At 40.7% G+C, this 13,536-nt stretch overlaps 1 protein-coding gene across 2 annotated transcripts in view; it reads left to right on the top strand.

Moving 5' to 3' along the window:
* The window catches only part of LOC139982360 (prolyl 3-hydroxylase 1-like), a 56,569-nt gene that overhangs the window by 7,089 nt on the left and 35,944 nt on the right, over positions 1-13,536 (top strand). The window lies entirely within an intron of this gene.

Raw genomic sequence — 13,536 nt, 5'->3', positions numbered from 1 at the left:
TTACAGCAAAACAAATAATAAAATTAATACATGCATAAAAGAAAAACAGTAAACAAAATATACGTAGGAATTAAACTCAACTCAGCACTTGAATGGATTCCAATGCACAACAGAAACTTAGATGCCTGTAATATTACATACACACCAGAAATGGAATTATCCATTTTGCATAACATTTAGTATTAACTTGACATAAGGATCATCAGGTGACATATGTGCCAACTTCTCTTTCACCATTAATATATAATCTACTTGATGTTGCCAAGGTAGTTTATCCTCACGAACAGTAGTAGCCTGATGAGAATATGCCCATCTGTCAATCTCTTTGGTTTTCCTACTAGACCTTCTAACATATTTACAAGTTTCATCGTCATACTGTTTAGCATCATCAGTATCAGACTCTATAAGTTCATCATCAGCTTTGTTTTCAGTAGATATGACAACAGCCTCCTGTGGAGCTAGGCTCGCATCAGGTACATAACTTACATCCCCCTCAAGAGGTTCACTTTCAACTCTCTCATCTGCAACTATCTGCTTACTTTGCTCCAGTGAGCTGCTTAAAGAGTCTTCCTCTTCTGACTGGGACAGAGGCAGCTCTTCATCCCTAATACCCAGGACACTAACTATCTCAGAGGGGAAGTTTGGGTACTCCTCCACGAATGGTAGCTTTTCCTGGTGAGGAATAAATACTGGGGCTTCTGGATTAAAGTTAATAGATGGACAAGTCTTAATCTGATTCTCATGTGTCGGTTCATACCCTATAGCCCACAGAGGAGTTTCTTCTTCCTCAATACTGTGAGGCACTTCCTCTATCAGATCAGAGGATCTAGAAACCACCTTTCTGTGCGTACCCTCCCTGGTACGGGGAGCAGGTTGGGGTGTTAACCTAGGTCTGGGAAGGGACTGTAAAGGCAGCAAAAGATTCCTGTGGAGGGTTCTTTCAGTACGAGGGGAATTTCCCTCAGGCCTTACAACATAGACTGGCATGTCTTCCCCTAGCCTTCGTACAATTCTATACACCTCTTTCTCCCACCTATCTGCAAGCTTATGTTTCCCTTGAAATGCTACTTTCTTCACGAGGACTCTATCCCCTGGACGTAACTGCATTTCACGTAACTGCTTGTTATAACGTCTGGCATTACTATTTCCCTCGCCCTGTGCTTTCTCTGAAGCAAGCTTGTAGGCATGTTCTAACTTTTCCTTAAGAGAATTAGCATAGTCTTTACAAGTTCTAGCTTCACTAGAAGGGGTCTCTACCCCTAAGTAGAGATCAACGGGTAACCGTGGATGCCTCCCAAACATAAGGTAATAAGGTGAAAAGCCTGTTGCATCGTTTTGTGAACAGTTATAAGCATGAACAAGCGGTGCCACATAGGATTTCCAATCAGCCTTCTTCTCCTCAGGGAGAGTTCCTAACATAGACAACAGTGTACGATTAAAACGCTCACACTGTCCATTTCCCTGGGGGTGATATGGTGTTGTCCTGGATTTGACAATTCCAGCCATTTGACAAAGGTGTTTTATAACTGAGGATTCAAAATTCCTACCTTGATCGGAATGCAATCTTGCTGGGAAACCATAGTGGACTATAAAATTTTCAAATAGAATTTTGGCTGTGGTTTGGGCTGTTTGGTTCCTAGTTGGGAACGCTTGTGCATATCTTGTGAAGTGGTCGGTCAATACAAGAACACTTGAATAACCTCCCTTAGACTCTTCCAAAGATAAATAATCCATACAAATTAGTTCCATTGGTTCAGTGGTACTAATGTTTACAAGAGGTGCTTTGTGATATGGAGGCTGAGTAGCTTTTCTCCGTAGGCACCTGTCACAATTCTTAACATAGTTTTCAATATCTTTTGCCATACCTGGCCAGTAAAACCGTTCCCGGGCAAACTGAAGAGTACGTTCTAATCCCAGATGACCCATGTCATCATGTAACAAATATAACGCTTTCTCATGGTAGGTGGAGGGTAAGACCAACTGGTAGGATACAGGATTGTTTCCCTTTTTCCTGTATAAAACACCACCCTGGATACTAAGACGTTTCCAATCCCTAAGGAGATGTAGAGTTTCATTAATCTCTTCCCTACGTTCTGCCTTATTGGGACATCTCCCAGTCGTCAAGTAATGTAATACCCGAGCAATCACTGGGTCTAACCCCTGATGCTCCTGCCATTCCTTAGGTGTAACACCTGGGAAGGAGGAGTCATCAACACTATCTAATAATACATCAGGTACTGCCCCTTGTCCCATTGCTACAGCTTCTACAACAGGCCAATAAATTGACTGTGTGTGGGTGTAATCAAGATCCACTCTATGAAAACTACATATTGCCTGTATAGCCTCAGGTGCCACTTCTGTAATACTGTTGTTGACATTGCTTTGTTCATCAATGAACATCCTAGAAAGTCCATCAGCATCACCATTCTTAACTCCTGCCCTATAGTTTATCTTGAAGTTATATGCACCAAGTGCAGCTAACCATCTATGACCAGTTGCATCTAATTTGGCTGTACTAAGCACATAAGTAAGGGGATTGTTATCAGTCAGTACAGTAAACTCCCTGCCGTACAAGTAATCCTTAAATTTTTCTGTTACTGCCCACTTTAGGGCAAGAAATTCTAACTTATGAGCAGGGTAATTTCGCTCTCCTTTTCTCAAGCAACGGCTGCCATAGGCAATAACCCTTTTCTTTCCCTCCTGGATTTGGTACAAAGCTGCCCCGAGTCCACCTAGGCTGGCATCGGTATGCAGTTCGAATGGGATTTCATAATCCGCATATCCTAAAATTGGGGGTCTTGTTAGTTTCTCTACTAGTTTCTCAAATGCTTCTTGGTGTTCCACACCCCATTGCCATTTTGGTTCTTTTGTAGTGTGCATACGCTTTCCTCTTTGTTGTTTTGGTCTGTTACCAGTGAGCCCATGGAGTGGGGCTGCAATATTGGCGTACCCCTCTACAAACCTACGATAATACCCAGTGAAACCTAAGAATGACCTCAATTGTTTGACATTCTGTGGCACAGGCCACGATTTGACTGCCTGGATTTTTTCAGGATCAGTCTCTACTCCATGTTCGGAAACTACATGCCCCAAATAGGTGATACTATTTTGAAGGAGGTTGCACTTCGATGGCTTAAGTTTCAGGCCAAAGTCAGTCAAGCGTTTCAAAACAGCTGATAACCGTTCTAGGTGTTCTTCAAATGTCTGTGAGAAAATGATAACATCATCCAGATAAACAAGACATTTCTTATAGTTCATGTCACCCACACAATGCTCCATGAGCCTCTGGAATGTTGCAGGTGCATTTGTCAAACCAAAAGGCATACGGTTGCATTCGTAAAACCCCATTGGTGTTGTGAAAGCAGTTTTTGGTATATCTTTCTCTGCCACCTCAATCTGCCAGTAACCTGATTGAAGATCTAATGAACTGAACCACTTAGCCCCCTTCAAAGCATCTAATGATTCTTCAATACGTGGCAAGGAATATGAATCTTTAACTGTATCTTGGTTCAGTTTCCTATAATCAATGCAGAGCCTAATTGAGCCATCCTTTTTCTTTACAACAACAGGTTCTGGTACGATTTTGTTTTGAAAGCGGCCCAAAGCTAAACACAACCGCTCCAATTGTTATGAAAGTACTAAAGTCAGCTGTGGCAACTTCCTCCATATTCTTCACTGACTGGTTAAATGTCTCCTCATAGTTGGCATTAACAATAGACTGTATGCAAGTCCTTATTGTCTGCTTTACATCTGAAAGTACTTAATAAAGTCAGATGTGGCAACTTCCTCCATATTCTTCACTGACTGGTCAAATGTCTCCTCATAGTTGGCATAAACAATAGACTGAATGCAAGTCCTAATTGTCTGCTTTACATCTGAAAGTACTTAATAAAGTCAGCTGTGGCAACTTCCTCCATATTCTTCACTGACTGGTCAAATGTCTCCTCATAGTTGGCATAAACAATAGACTGTATGCAAGTCCTAATTGTCTGCTTTACATCTGAAAGTACTTAATAAAGTCAGCTGTGGCAACTTCCTCCATATTCTTCACTGACTGGTCAAATGTCTCCTCATAGTTGGCATAAACAATAGACTGAATGCAAGTCCTAATTGTCTGCTTTACATCTGAAAGTACTTAATAAAGTCAGCTGTGGCAACTTCCTCCATATTCTTCACTGACTGGTCAAATGTCTCCTCATAGTTGGCATAAACAATAGACTGTATGCAAGTCCTAATTGTCTGCTTTACATCTGAAAGTACTTAATAAAGTCAGATGTGGCAACTTCCTCCATATTCTTCACTGACTGGTCAAATGTCTCCTCATAGTTGGCATAAACAAATTAAACAATAGACTGTATGCAAGTCCTAATTGTCTGCTTTACATCTGAAAGTACTTAATAAAGTCAGCTGTGGCAACTTCCTCCATATTCTTCACTGACTGGTCAAATGTCTCCTCATAGTTGGCATAAACAATAGACTGTATGCAAGTCCTTATTGTCTGCTTTACATCTTCTGTTGTTGCCAATTTATTAATTGCCAGGCGAAAAGTTTTAAGCACATGGAAAAGGCAAAGTTGAATGTTGGCCACAGGAAATAATTCACTCAAAACTGCTATTTCAGTAAAATCTTTGTCGATAATAAATGTTCTTGCTCTGGTCATGCCCTCATTTGAATCTTTTAGAGTCTTCAGAAAAAATGCGATACTTTCTTTCGACTGATCTTCAATAGTGCATACCCGACGGGAACAACATGTCCATTGCCATCGTCCACCAGAGCTGTATATATAGGCAGAACTTCCTTTTATTAACCCTGTAGGTTCCATCCATGTGAATCAACTCTGGGAATTTCACATGACATTGTTTGTGTTCCACACTTTGGAGAATGAAATATTTCCTGGAGCTCTCCATCACTGCTTGTCTTCAGTACCACAGTATTCTCTTCATGATCCTGGCTAAACTCTTCTAAAACTTCCAGAATGCTGTTCAGTTCATGTTTTGTTTTCCCCTCATTTCTTACATTCTGAATATCTTGAACTGTCAGTATCTTACCATGCAGTTTGGCTATATGTTGGCAGATATCAGCGGGAGCCACAGATAATGCAGATAAAGTACCTACTATTTCCTTTCTCTCTTCAGACAGTCTTCTGCTTTCTGGATATCGCTGATAGTGTTCTTCACTCGTCTCATGCGTGTGTTCAAACTCACAAGAAACAACAACAAGCTTGTCTTTTACTCTGTCAGCAGCGAGATGAATGAATGACTTGCAACCAGTTTTGAAATTTCTGAGAAAAAGAAAGTTAATGTTCTTTGAAATAGAAGGCAGAACTAAAAAGAGCAGAAGAAATTTTGTTGTTGTTAAATATGATAAAATGGTAATACAATAACCAAAAGGTTATGTGGTTCCAGTGCTGCTGTTTTCACATTGTATACAAAAACAAATGGAACACTTGACTGTCAAATTATGACCATTTAAAGAAAAGCACTTAAAGCCCTGCTCACTCATTAATATGCATGACATTGTTACCACAAACAATTTGCTATTCAAGGGCTACCCGTGTTCCAAGTGAGATAACAATATGAAAAAAACAATGGACATTCGGTTGCCAAAATATGTCCATTTCATGATTTTCACTTTAAGCCCCACCCACTGCATGGAAGAGGCAGGTTGATGATAGGATTTGGAATGGGATTAATGGGAGGGCTGGGGGCATTCTTGATCAATTTGAAGTTCGAATTTGGAATGTTCTTTGAAATAGAAGGCAGAACTAAAAAGAGCAGAAGAAATTTTGTTGTTGTTAAATATGATAAAATGGTAATACAATAACCAAAAGGTTATGTGGTTCCAGTGCTGCTGTTTTCACATTGTATACAAAAACAAATGGAACACTTGACTGTCAAATTATGACCATTTAAAGAAAAGCACTTAAAGCCCTGCTCACTCATTAATATGCATGACATTGTTACCACAAACAATTTGCTATTCAAGGGCTACCCGTGTTCCAAGTGAGATAACAATATGAAAAAAACAATGGACATTCGGTTGCCAAAATATGTCCATTTCATGATTTTCACTTTAAGCCCCACCCACTGCATGGAAGAGGCAGGTTGATGATAGGATTTGGAATGGGATTAATGGGAGGGCTGGGGGCATTCTTGATCAATTTGAAGATCGAATTTGGAATTGACATGGGGCTCTTGTCGATCAGGTTTGGATGGAGCGAAGATCAGATTCGGGTTTTGGCAATCGGATTCCCCCTGAGAATTCCATGATTTGAAGACCCCCCCTGCTTCCTGCTTGGAAAATCTGAGACACTTTTTGAAGGACTTAAAAATGAAGTTCCAGTCTTTTGTTTGCATGTAGATGTATTTATTGATATAGATAATTAATAAATGGTATAAAAGCAGCAATTATTTATACTACGACATAATTTAAACCTACAGTTCAGATTTAATTTTCATTGAATGAAGTAAACTGAATTGAACTTGATTTTGCTATTCAAAAACGACTGGTACTTCATCTCTAGAGGGCCTTCAAAAAGTGTCTTGGATGTTCCTCATTTTTGCTTAGACAGATGAAAGTTTTGAATATATAGTTGTGCAGGGAATATACATGTGTAAAAGGAATTTATCTTGCCATTTCTAAGAGTTTCATGACCAGCGGTGTGAATAGTTTTTGGTTCCTTGCTTTAGCAAAAGGAACCTACTGTATGTAGTCAGGTTGGCGTGTGTGTGTGTGTGTGTGTGTGTCTGTGTGTGCGTCTGTGTGTGCATCTGTGACACTTGCTTGGGTACACTGTAACTCAACAAGGGAAAGTTGGACTTAACTCAAACTTGGTATATAGATCCGCCATAGTGAGAAGGTGTGCCCTATTGTTTTTGGTACCTGTGAAGGTCACCAAAGGTCAGTTAGAGGCCAAAAACCCAAAATATTAAAACTGCAATAACTCCCAGTGCCAATGTGCGACATGGTTGATATTTTGGAACAAGTTGTGAACTGGTTAGGGGAACATTTTGAAACTTAACGGTCATGTGATCCAAGGCCACCAAAGGTCAATTAATGTTAAAAAACAACTATTTTTGCGATAACTTGAGAGCAAAATGTCCGTTAGGGTTGGGAGTTGCTTCAATGTATTCCAATTGTCGACCCGCATCTGGGTGACCCTTGACCTCAATTTGACCTCTGGTGACCTTTACATGTTTTTGGGGATTTTTAAAGTTTTGATGCTATTTTCAGATGTCAAAGGTACCTTCTGATCATAAATGTCAATAGGTTGACCCCGTGTGACCTTTATGTGCGAAGTTATATGGGGTCAAAGTTTTTCGCCCAGAGTTAGGATGGTTGTACAGACTTGTCGTTTTGTTTTTTGGAATCAGGAGATCAAACTACATCTGAAACCAAGGTCAAAGGTCACATTAGAAAAAATGTGCTTATTTTGGGAGGAAACGAGCAAAAAAGAAAATGTTTGGTTTTGATGCTAGATTTGGATACCAAAGGTACCTTCCGATCAAAAATGTCAATGGGTTGACACGCGTGTGACCTTCGTGTGCGAAGTTATACGAGGTCAAAGTTAATTTTCAGACATTTAATGCAATGACTCCCAGTTCCAAGGTGTGACACGGTTGATATTTTTGGACAAGTTGCAAATGGTATAGGGGAATATTTTCAAACTTAACGGTCATGTGATCCAAGGTCACCAAAGGTCAATTAATGAGAAAAAACTAGTATTTTTGCGATAACTTGAGAACGAATTGTCAGTTAGGGTTGGGAGTTGCTTCTATGTAATCCAATTGTCCACCCACATCTGGGTGACCCTTGACCTCAATTTGACCTCTGGTGACCTTTTCGTGTTTTGTGGATTTTTACAGTTTCGATGCTATTTTCAGATGTTAAAGGTACCTTCTGATCATAAATGTCAATGGGTTGACCCCTGGATGAGCTTTGTGTGTGAAGTTATACGAGGTCAAAGTTAATTTTCAGACATTTAATGCAATAACTCCCAGTGCCAAGGTGTGACAAGGTTGATTTTTTTGGACAAGTTGCGAATGGTATAGGGGAATATTTTCAAACTTAACGGTCATGTGATCCAAGGTCACCAAAGGTCAGCTAATGTTAAAAAACTAGTATTTTGGGGGGGGGGGAGAAAATGGGCAAAGAAAAAATGTTTGAATTTGTACAGTTTTGATGCTCTATTTAGGTCTCACCGATCAAAAATGTCAATTGGTTGACCTACTGTACGGGTGACCTTTTGTGTGTGAAGTTATGTATGTATGTAGACATTTAATGCAATTAAATCCCAATGCCAAGGTGTGACACGGTTGATAATTTGGGACAAGTTGTGAATGGGGTGGTGGAACATTTTCAAACTTAAAGGTCATGTCATCTGAGGTCACCAATGTTATCATATCTGTTGACCCGCTTGTAGGTGACCTTATATTTCTTACATTTTCGACGCCATATTTAGATCTCAAAAGTGCCTTTCGATCAAAAATCCGATCACATTTTGTGATCACAAAAGTGTTGGCTATAGTGTTGGTTACTTTATGGGTACATGTAGGACCACAATTACTTGGACTATTTGAGCCCAATCTTGCTTGATAATATTATGTGTATTGTCATATACCCCAAGCAAGGAACCTCAGTGCCCTTGGGCTCTTGTTAAAAAAAAAGCAAAAATCGGCACAATTTTAGGTTTTTCCTATGCAGCCTATCGCAAAGTACCGATATGAAAATCAATGGTAGCGTGCCCTATATGTTAATGAGTCAAGAGTCTAGATTATGATGAATGATTAATGCACTTGTCAATTGTATGACAGACCACAGGACCAATTGGTGCGTCATGTCCAGTCAAATCTGGACGCAGGGGTGCGTCAAAGTACACTAATGGTCCGTCACGCTATAACAAATGGGTGCGTCACTTGTAAGTTGTATTTCCCTATGAAATGTGGTATAAAAGCAAATATTGGAACGTAGTATTACTATTAGTATTACACAGTGTATGTGCGTCATAAAGACATGCAGTCATTTTCTCCATTTCGTGCATCAGAAAATAAAATTTAGGTGTGTCAAAAATAAGCAATATTCAGCTTAGTAAATATACTATGCAGGGGTGTGTCAAGACTCAAGGATGCAAATGATGCACCCATCCCAGGGGGTCATTAAACAAACCTTTGATTTGGGCGAATCCCTTTGCTGTATTTCCTTTTTTCTCACACACACATACTTGACATATGAGTAACTGAATTTAGCAGCGTTGAAGGGTGTTGAATCCTGTGGCAAGTTTTTATTGGCGTAGGTGGCTGTTCTGCTGTCTCCAATACAATAAATATAGTTCTTTGTTGAGCAAAATTCTTGAAAAAAACCCTGAAAACTTGCAAAAGATTCAAAAATTTGGGGCCAACTGTTCCATCCTTTCATATTCTTAATCACTGCCTACACCTAACGTTAAGTGTAGCATGCCTAGGCAGTGGCTAACCGTTGGTCAGCCCATTTAGGCTAGGCTACCTACGTTGGGCCTAGGCCCCTAGCTACAGTAGGGCTGAATACACCAAAACTCACTGGTTTGGTGATGTCGCATGAGGACTTCAGCTGCCAGAAGGAAGGTTGACGCGAATTTCATCCCAACTCGGGACGACTGGTCGAGCTCGAACAGTGTATTTTCGAGTCGCTTACGGTGTGGGTCCTTAAAATTCCCACCCGTCTAACCTTGTTCCACCTGAAGGCTGTCAGTCGCGTCCCGCGGGATCGAAGGCGGGTGGAAGAGGTTCTTCCAAGTATCCTCCGGCACACAGAGTGCTTTGTCCTGCTTTGCAGGGAAGGCTGTCCACCTCCGTTGTTTCTGTAGAAATTCCACCCGTTCGAAGCAGAGCTGGTCTACAGGGATGGAGGTGGAATCGTCCTCCGGCGCCTCGTTAGTCGAGCGCAGTTTCGACGATGACTTTGGGGCCGAGGGTCTGGCTGGGGAGTCCTCTAACCCCAACCGTTGCTTGAAAATGTTCGTGACTTTCGCGATGAGGTCGGGTGGTAGGGTAGTACCCCGCGGTTCCACCTCCTCTTCCGATTCTGTTTCGGGGAACCGGTCGCCCTCGAAGTCTTCGAGGCGGTCCCCGAGTTCTGAAAATGCTTCAGAGGCCTGAACCTCCAAAGCATCTGGGTCCGGAGCGATAGAGGACAGATTCCTCGTTGCACATTTGATTGAAGTCCTCCCGTCCTTAGACATCCTGAATTGTAGGAGGAGAATAAGTCGGGAGAAAAAAATAATACGAAAACCGCGAAAAGAGCGGTTTGAATAACGTGACCTACACAGAGTTTTCTGAAACAAAACAAGAGCTCCAAAGGGAGCTCCCGGGAGGCTGTAAAATCCCCCCCAAGTACTTCCCGTGGAACTCCAAGGGTAAAGAGAACACGGGGGAAAAGGACCTAGACAAGTAAAAATCAACGGAAAATACGTGAATAGGTCTTAGCGGTACCACACGTAAGTGCAGTGTACAGGTGTCTCGCACAACCCATACACGTGTGAGGTACCGTAATGCAAAAATGAGGCGAGATCCTAGTTGTTAAAAGAGGCAGAAAAACTGCCGAAAACAAAAGGATACTTAGCGGAAACTTGGAAAATCCTGTTGTAAACTTTGTCAAGAACCTTCGTCGTTCAAGAGAAGCCGGATTCCAGCAAGCAAAACTCAGTTTGGCGTTAGAGAAAACGGAGCTCGAAAGACACGCGTTTTCCTTCGGAATGGTAAATTCGGAAGGGAGAGAGGGTGCGTGGTGACCTATGTCAGTCGGTTCAAAATATATTTGAATAATATTTTTCTAATAATTAATGACTTTTAAAATAAATTTCTTCATAGAAAACAGGCAAAGACAATGAATCTGATTCTGAAAGCCTGAAACTGAAATACATGAAATTGAAACTTTGAAACCTGAAACTGAAATTTTTGTTCAAAAAATTTGTATTGGCCACTGTGGATGGCAAATGTGGTTATTGGCCTTGACTGTTCATGCGATTTGGTGAAACCCACATTTTAGATTTAACTTACTAGAAATCGTACTGCTATTCAAGTTGTGTATGACCCCATCAACAGTCGGAATTGGAAATCATTATTATGGCCTCATTAGCCTAGCTAATGTCCCCTGAGGGTTTTGGTACCACTAAAATCGGGCTTACCCTTTAAAATATCCGGGGAACTGGATCAAGGTTTACTTAAGCTTAGCTCTTGGTTTGGTTGTGTGTTAAAAGTGCACACTCCATGCCCCATCAGAACCCTCACTTGCATAGGTTGATGTTTTACCCAAGAGAGATGGGCCTTTGCTGTTTAATACTTGAATTCAACCCTTTCGGCTCTCACACCTCTTGCCGCTACAGTACATCTGTGGTAAACTTACCAATTAAATTGAATGTTCTCTGGTCCTCCCCATTTCTTATCTATTCTTTGAGAGGTACACTTTATCTTACTTGCCTTTAATTTCGTCCATGTATTCTTGGTCAACAATGTTACATGTAGCACCAGAGTTGATGACCATATTTATATTCACTCGACTGGCTATGATGTCAATGACTCCTTCCGCTTGTTCTGCTTAGTCACCCTCAAGAACGGATAATGAACGTGTATCTTCTTGTTCCCACAAAACTGTTGTGTTGCTTCTATTCTCAATACGCCCCCAACTTCTTCCTTTTCAAGATGCCCTATGTGACGATTGGTCAGCATTACCATCGCTGCCATTATAACCAGATTTACCTACCATTGAAGCAAAATGTACGATAAATTCAAATTTCTTACATGTTTTTCCTCTTGCTGGACAATTAGTCTTTTGCCAAATGACCTTCGCCACCCCAGCGATAGCAACTTGTTGCACTGATTTCCTTCTACCTTTCACTGCCTGTCCTCGTTTCGCATCGGTTGTCTTGATGATTGCTAACGCTGTAGCCAATCATGTCGTCTCCTGAGGGGCAGGGCTTGCCTTCCATGTGTGAAACTGCACGCCAACTGCCTCCAAAGGTCACACCATGTTTATGTGCCGATTGCAGAGTTTCGTTTGCCCCTTTTGACAGTACAGTAGTCTGCGTGGTTACTCTAAAGATTTGCATTTATCGTTTTGTGGGAACAAAAGTTGTTTTATATCTTGGGAAAGGTGTACAGGTTAAGAGACCTGGGAGGTTCCAAGAATGACATGATATCAAGTACCCGGAGACGGTCTTTAGTGGTCAACAGCCAGAGTGTGTCTGAGTACTTTATTTTCATTACATTATTAAACACAATACATTGGTAAACATGGCCTTTCATAAGGTATGCACGGCCGTTAATAATACTTAGGGTGGTGTGCACACGATCTACATATTGCACACAAACTTCTTTTATTTGCACTTGTCACTAAAATATATAAATATATAAATATATAAAAATAAAAATATAAATATAAAAATAATAAAAGTATAAAAATATATAAAAATATATAACAAGTCGGTCCCTTATTTCATCGTCATTTGAATCTGAAATAATCGCAATTTGCTGCCTGTCGAGTTAGCCCTCGCTGCAAGTTGATCAGTTGATTCTCCCTCTCCTTGAGACATTTTCTGAAACATGTGTCTTAGGTACAGTAGGGAACATCCAAAGTTCTCAGCGCTTATTCATATTACTACAGTAGTACCTGCGTTGTCAGTTTGATCTTCTGGTACTCTGGGGTCTTCATGGTTTCGTCGGTTCTTGTATTGCTGGGCTTGCTGAATGCATAAGAAGAGCCTTCTTTTGATCGTCTTTTTCAACCCCCTTACTCAAAGAGGTTAAAACTCCAACCCACGTCTCCAGCTTTTCCATCTTGCAGCCAAGCTGGTGATGTCACTCCCGAAATATCAAACTGTGAAATATTGTTCACATCCACTTGGATGGCCATTACTTCCAGACAGAGGGCCTTTTCCTGGCTTCGTAGCCAAATGTCGTACGTATCTCCACACATGATTAGAGAGGTTTCAATGAGAATTGAGAATGGAGAGAGCAGATTTCACTTGTGACTTGTTTATAAATAATGGCTAATGACAACTTCCAATCCATGGCGCTATATAGAAATATTGAAATATTACGGTAACAGTTTAGATAATAATTTTCAATGAATATGCTACAAATATCCCTGTTTGAACTTTTGTGGGACATGCCCGCACAAATGATGGTAACATTTTTCAAATGGAGAATATACAGTAAGGGCACTTGCTATTCACATCGCCTGCCAAATAGGACACAATCAAAACTAAAAACCATGCAACTTTGCTCCAACCCCCCCCCCCCCCCCTTGCCATTAGGGAATGTTTCTTTCATGTTGAAATAAAACTGAATAAAACACATGAAAGGGGAAGGCTGAAACTAGTATCACTATCAAATTTTATCTCAAAACCAAGAAAAAACCTTGCCAAGGTATTTTTGATATTGAATGACCAGAGTCAACACATAATAATGCTATGTTCATTATGCTGTGAGCTTATTGTATCAACTCGATATATCATCATAGGGAATTGGGTCACTTCCTTATCAGACGTTAACATTCAAACTT

This window comes from Apostichopus japonicus, chromosome 16, assembly GCF_037975245.1.
Source record: "Apostichopus japonicus isolate 1M-3 chromosome 16, ASM3797524v1, whole genome shotgun sequence".
In the NCBI taxonomy this organism is placed as follows: domain Eukaryota; kingdom Metazoa; phylum Echinodermata; class Holothuroidea; order Aspidochirotida; family Stichopodidae; genus Apostichopus; species Apostichopus japonicus.
This window is presented reverse-complemented; position numbering and strand designations above follow the sequence as displayed.